This window comes from Mandrillus leucophaeus, unplaced genomic scaffold (assembly GCF_000951045.1).
Source record: "Mandrillus leucophaeus isolate KB7577 unplaced genomic scaffold, Mleu.le_1.0 Scaffold148, whole genome shotgun sequence".
NCBI lineage: Eukaryota > Metazoa > Chordata > Mammalia > Primates > Cercopithecidae > Mandrillus > Mandrillus leucophaeus.
Window position 1 is genome coordinate 3,370,235 of NW_012101454.1, and position 6,524 is coordinate 3,376,758.

Genomic DNA, 6,524 nt, shown 5'->3' on the forward strand with positions numbered 1-6,524 from the left:
ACCTGTGGATTTTTTTTTTTTTTTTTTTTTTTTTTTGAGGTGGGGATCTTGCTCTGTCACCTAGGCCAGAGTGCACTGCAGTCTCAAACTTCTGAGCTCAAGAGAGCCTCTCAAGTAGCTAGGACTACAGATGCACACCTCTATGCTTGGCTAATTCTTATTTTATTTTATTTATTTATATATTTTTTTGTAGAGATAGGAGTTCTACTTTGTTGTCCAGGCTGGACTCAAACTCCTGGCTTCAAGGAACCCTCCTGCCTTAACCTCCCAAAGTTGAGCACTCATCTTGAGAAATACTAGCTAGAAAAAGCTAAAGACAGAAGAATCCATCCAGTTGCAATTTATTTATAAATGTAAACAAAACAGAAAGAAAAATTGAATATATATTCTTTCAGTGTACATATATTATTTACTATCCATTAGGCTCAGTTGTGGGCTCTGAGAAATATAAATATTATGTTGTGCTTGCTACAACTTGTAGTTTAAAAAAGGAGACAGATTAATAAAGCAACAATTACAATAAGGATCTAGAACTAGAAATACCATTTGACCCAGCAATCCCATTACTGGGTATATATCCAAAGGATTATAAATCATGCTGCTATAAAGACACATTAACACATATGTTTATTGTGGCACTATTCACAATAGCAAAGACTTGGAACCAACCCAAATGTCCATCAATGACAGACTGCATTAAGAAAATGTGGCACATATACACCATGGAATACTATGTAGTCATAAAAAAGGATGACTTCATGTCCTTTGTAGGGACATGGATGAAGCTGGAAACCATCATTCTCAGCAAACTATTGCAAGGACAAAAAACCAAACACCGCATGTTCTCACTCATAGGTGGGAATTGAACAATGAGAACACTTGGACACAGGAAGGGGAACATCACACACCTGGGCCTGTTGTGGGGTGGGGGGAGGGGGAGGGATAGCATTAGGAGATACACCTAATGTAAATGACGAGTTAATGGGTGCAGCACACCAACATGGTACATGTATACATTTGTAACAAACCTGCACATTGTGTACATGTGCCCTAGAACTTAAAGTATAATACACACACACACACAAAAAAAAAAAACTTGCAAAATGCTGTAAAAGAAATAAGCAGTGGATACTACGGAGGCATAAAAACAGGTACCTAATTCCAAGCATTGGAGATTTCCCCAGGGCTGATGTCACTTAAGCTGAGCTGGAGAGGTGAGAAGTCAGCCAGGTGGGCAATGAACCAGGGAGGGCTTTCCAGAATAAGGGGATAGTATATGCATAAGTAGAAACTAAAAGGCCTCGTTAAACATTACATTAAAGCTAATGTTAAGCATTAACTAGTATTCTTTGAACATTTACTTTTCACAAAGCATCTTGGTAAGCATTTTACAGGCATTTGTCTCATTTAATTCCACCATTACCATTTAAACCAGTTCTATTATTATTCCAATTGTACTGAAAGAAACTGAGGTTTGGAGAAGTAAAATAACTTACTGAAGATTTTTCAGCAGTCTGACTGTAAAGTCCCCCGCCGCCACTAGACTCTAACTGCCTCCCCAATGGTGCTTGTCCTCCACAGTGGTGCTTGTCTGTCCTCTGTAGGCAATGAAAAGCCACAAAAAACTTTTGGGTGAATCTCCTAAAAGTAAGCATAACATTTTTTAAATGTGAAAATGACTCCTTTTTTTGGTCATTTAAAAAATCCTTTGGTTCAATACCTTGATTATGTCCTTGTTAAATTTGGTTTCTATCTTGTTTAGAAAAGGAATCATGACTTAAGAAGGACCTATTGTGCATGTGAATCACAACCCCCATAATGAGGAGAGAAGTTAAAATGATGCTGTTTCCAATAAGCAGGGATGGGAAGTGCCATGTGTCACTCTGATATGCGATACAGAAACCAACATGGGTTGTCACACCATACATACAGGGTAGGATTTATCATTTATACCTACTCTCGTGGAGGCAGGGTCAGATTTCTAAATCTAAGTACTTTAAATTCAGAATACTTCTCCAGCAATCTTTGCTTTTTAATTGATGGTCTTTAAAGGGCAAGATTTGCTTAGAACCATATTTAAGAGAGAAGAGTGGAACTATAGTGATCTAAAATGATCTAATTTTCTAGAAAATTACTACTTTCTCTAAGCTGTATAAACTTTAATTAAGAAGACAAGGAGGTCTATTCTCTCTCCTTACACACATATGAAATGCCAGGCTTTTGGGATACTGATAAAAGGAAGACAGTGGACTGAAAAGATTAAAATTTTTAACAAAACTCTAAATATAATTAAGATGGAATGTTTACTGCCATCTTTAAGGAGCAAAAAGTAACCAACATTTGTTGCTCCTCTGGAAAGAAAATATCTATCACTTCAAAATATGGGTAAAGTCAGCTTATAAAGTAATCTGTAGAAAGAGATTAAGTCACAAGTAAGACAAAACGAAAATCAGCTCATATGAGCAAATACATTTTTCAGCTAAATATCACCAAAATAAGCATTCTGGGACACTTAATGCAATGCTTTGTGCATCTGTATCCAATAACATATTCTCAACATCTCCTAAAGGGATATTTTGGTAGCTTCCACTACATATTCTCTAGAACCTGACTTTAATGGTAGCAGATTTAGAAGAACAGATTAAAAAAAAAAAAAAATGAAGGCCACTAAGGTGAGAGCAGATATTGAATGCGAAAATATCCTCCACAATTCACAGTACAAAATCTATGGCCCCAAAAGGTTTCTCTTTCCCCTACTTTCTATTCATGTGGTTTTCTTTCACCTGCTTCCTCTCCTTGCCCTCTTTCTCCCTAAACTTTCTTTTCCCACTTGAGTTCTCCTACAAAACCAGGTCTAAAATCACTTCAAAAGGACATATTTGAAGCAAAGCAGTTTAATGTATCTTGTCCTGCAAGTAAAAGCATTTGGGTAGCCTTGGTGTCAGTGTGATTTCAGCTGTCATCAAGACTGGCCCATTGAGGTTAAATGAAAATCAACTTCAATTGGAATAATTTGAAAGAGAATAGCATTTTTAACAAATTCAGATATCTTCATGTGCTCCTCCCAATCTACAAATTTTGGAGAAAGCTGGGTGGCAGCTACAGCTTCATAAGTAGCCTCCTGTGATATGTTGATGCTACCACAGCAAATTGGGAAATGAGGGGAAGGATGTGTGTTTAGCACAAATGCTTATGATTATGCACACATCACTTGTGTTGAGAATGTAGCTCGGCTATACTAACTATACTAACTGATTAACTATATTTATATATATGGGATGTGGGCTGAAAAGCACTATAAAATTTATCTGCGTGTGTATATGCAAGCAGAGAGAAATGCTGTATTCTGTGTATAAATATCAGGTAGCATAAAATAAAATACCCCTGTAGTTGTTTGTTTAGGAACACATTTGGATTGAGTGAGCATTATAACAATCATTCCTTTCAGAGCCACAAAAACATCACACTTTTTAGTTTTAATAAAGTCTAGTTTTTGGCAGTTCTTTTATCACACCTGTCATCTCCTAAGCTTTGCTTAGCCAAAGCACTCAGACTTGAATTTTTGAAATTGTCAATATAGGCCTTCTAATCTTTAAGTCTTAAATTATCTAAGCAGATTAACTACCATTATTCTATGCTTACAGGACTCCAGGGTAAAAGGCAGCAGAGAAAATACAACTTTTTTTTTTTTTAGGCAATTAAGTCCCTGAGGAGGCTGTGTTTGGGGCATGTATTTGGAATATGGTCCAATGTGTTTATGTAAATAACCAAATTGACATGGTGAGTACCTTAACTCCAGTATCTAGGTTTATAAGACAAAAAACAGCTCTAAGAAGCTTAATTGTCCCACTTTTAAATTATGAGTTATTCTTAGTTCATATTGACAATTCTCCAGTTTGCAAGCAATGAATGTCCTGAAGCCAAGGGAGATATCTTGAAGGAAAAAAATAAATAAAAAGCAAAAATGAAAGCTCACTTTCACAGCAGCGCCTATCTCTGTGGTGACCCGATCTCTGCTATGATCTCCTTTCTGAGATCAAAGCAGGATTAATGTGATTCTTTACTGTTTGCATTGCACATCTCAAAGTTCTGGAGACTTAAGAAATAAGTACAAATGCAGCCCTTGAACACAGAGGAAACTGAACTTGAGTGGGGTGGGTTAATAGCACGAGGGACAGCTAACAGTGAAAAGTTATTTGGGATTTGGAAGGCAATACAGAATTTAGAGTACTTTGTAAGCACTGTTGCTTTCTCTTTTCTCATTTTCTGGGGCAGACTTTCGGTTGGTTGATGAGGCCAGCACTGAATGCCATCTTATTAATAGTCTCCATAATGACCTTTTAGCTCATTTGGAATGTTTTGCAGCTGCTAGTATGTATGAAAAGGGAAGGGAACCCTGCTGCATGTTTTCACAAGAAAGCACTTTCACATTGCTACAACCAGGCATTTATAAGCAGGATTTAAAAGAGGGGGAAATCTTTTAAAATATCAAAATGTTGAGCTTTTGTGTTTCCACTGCATGTTACATTCCTGGATACTGGAACCCCTAAAGGGTGAGTGTTTCTGCAGCCTTTCAGAATTGCTTGCTCTTTTGTTGAAGAAAAGGCAAGTCCCATATTCCTGGGATCTCAGAAGGTGAAAAGAAAATCGTTTTTATTTTTAATGCTTAGTATACACACTACTTGGGAAGGGAGAAGCTCCCCTCCTCCAAAAACGTGACTGTGATTTTACCTGCATTACCTAGAAGAGGGCGCGCCACAGTGTAGCCCAATTTGCAATTTTATTTGGACTCAGTACTCTATAGGAGAACAGGATCGCGGGACGGGGGGTGAAGGTTTTCTCAGCCCCGAATGTGACCCCACGGTTTCCACTCTCGGCTTATACAGTTCCACCCAAAGCTCAACTTTTCCACAACTCTGCAAGCCTAGCCACACAAAGACACCCATACAACAAGAAGTCCCAACACCTGCAGCCCATTCAACCAGCTGAGCCCTGCTTTTTCACAGGGTACGGAATTTCTTGGACAACTTCCTCGTGTTCCCTCTTCCAACTTCTTTTAGGTTAGCACTCGCCCTGTCTTTTCTCTCACCATTTCCTCCCCCTTCCTCTCCTGCCCTGCCTGGAGGCCACACTCTAAACCTGTCCTCGGTACTCCTGGCCAAAGCCCAAGAGGTGACCTGAGATGAAGGTAGTGCAGGGTAGACCAGGGAGAGAGGTCTCTACACTACCTCACGCCGGGGTACCGGGGGTCCTTACTGCGTAACCCCTGCCTTGGCACCGAAGAAGGTTCCATCTACTTTTTCCTAACGTCCCTTATACCAGTCCCGCGTGGAGCCGGAGGATGCGGGGAGCTTAGAGTCAGGCTCTTTCTAGGGAGTTGGGAAGGGGGTCCCACGTGCTGGAGCGCCTGCAGTTGCGACCCAGCACCTACACCTTCGCCTCAGCGGTCCTGGTGGCGCCGGACTCCCACCGCCCACCCCAAGTTCCTACCTGAAGGGGAAATTCACCCGACGAACCTTGTGAGTTGCCTCAACTGGAGAAGGAGCTGGATGGTGAAGCTTCTGGTCCAGAACACAATTCCCAGGGCCAAGAATAAAGGAGACAGAATCTCAGTACCTACATACTCTGTGCTCGCCTCCTAACTGTTTTCACCACAACAAACAAGCAAAGTGGACTTTCTTGGACCATTTCCTTGCATTATTTAGCTTCATCTGATGGTGTCAACTGTTTTCTCATTATTATGCTGAATTTCTTAACAAGGAAATTTTCAGCTGAACTACGATTGTTCGGAATCCATAATGAGGATTGTTCGGAATCTGTAGCTAGGAATTGTGGCTTCCTGGAAGAAGTCGCCTGAACATTCTATTGGAAAAGTTCGGAACATCAATAACAACTCACCCTCTGCCTTTCTCTTTCTAATTTTATACTATTATTGTCTGTGCAGCCCTGGTGTGCCCAGCGGTGTCCTATCACGGGGAAACAGTCACGTAGCTAAAATCATAGTAGGGAGGGACCCATGCTTTATTTTAAAAATGTAAAGTTTTAAAATGTCGGATTTTTTTAAAAGCTTAAACTACCATCTGAAATCTCGAATACAATTAGTCCTTGCGTCTTAAAGGCCTTTATATCATTGAAAATTTCCTAACAGCCTGTATAACTTTGAAACAAAACGTTAGTGTTATAATTCAATAACAGTTATTTAATTATTAAAACACAATGAGGGCCCCATAAGTTTTATAGCTTCTGTCAAGACATTGCTAATGTGTGTGTATATATGAGTGTGTGTGTTTGTGTATGTATATATAGATGTGTGGGTGTGTGTCAAGGGAGAAGTAAACCCAGATTTTAGGGTTGGATCTTTGTTAATATGTAATATCTATGAGGTTTCCAAGTCCAGAAATCAACTCACCAGTTCTGTACCGGATTCTGTATGGAGATCAAATTTGAGATTTCTAAAGTTAAGAATTCAGGCCTTTGAAATGGATTAGATTATATATACCTGAGCTTATTTTAAAAAGAAAGAG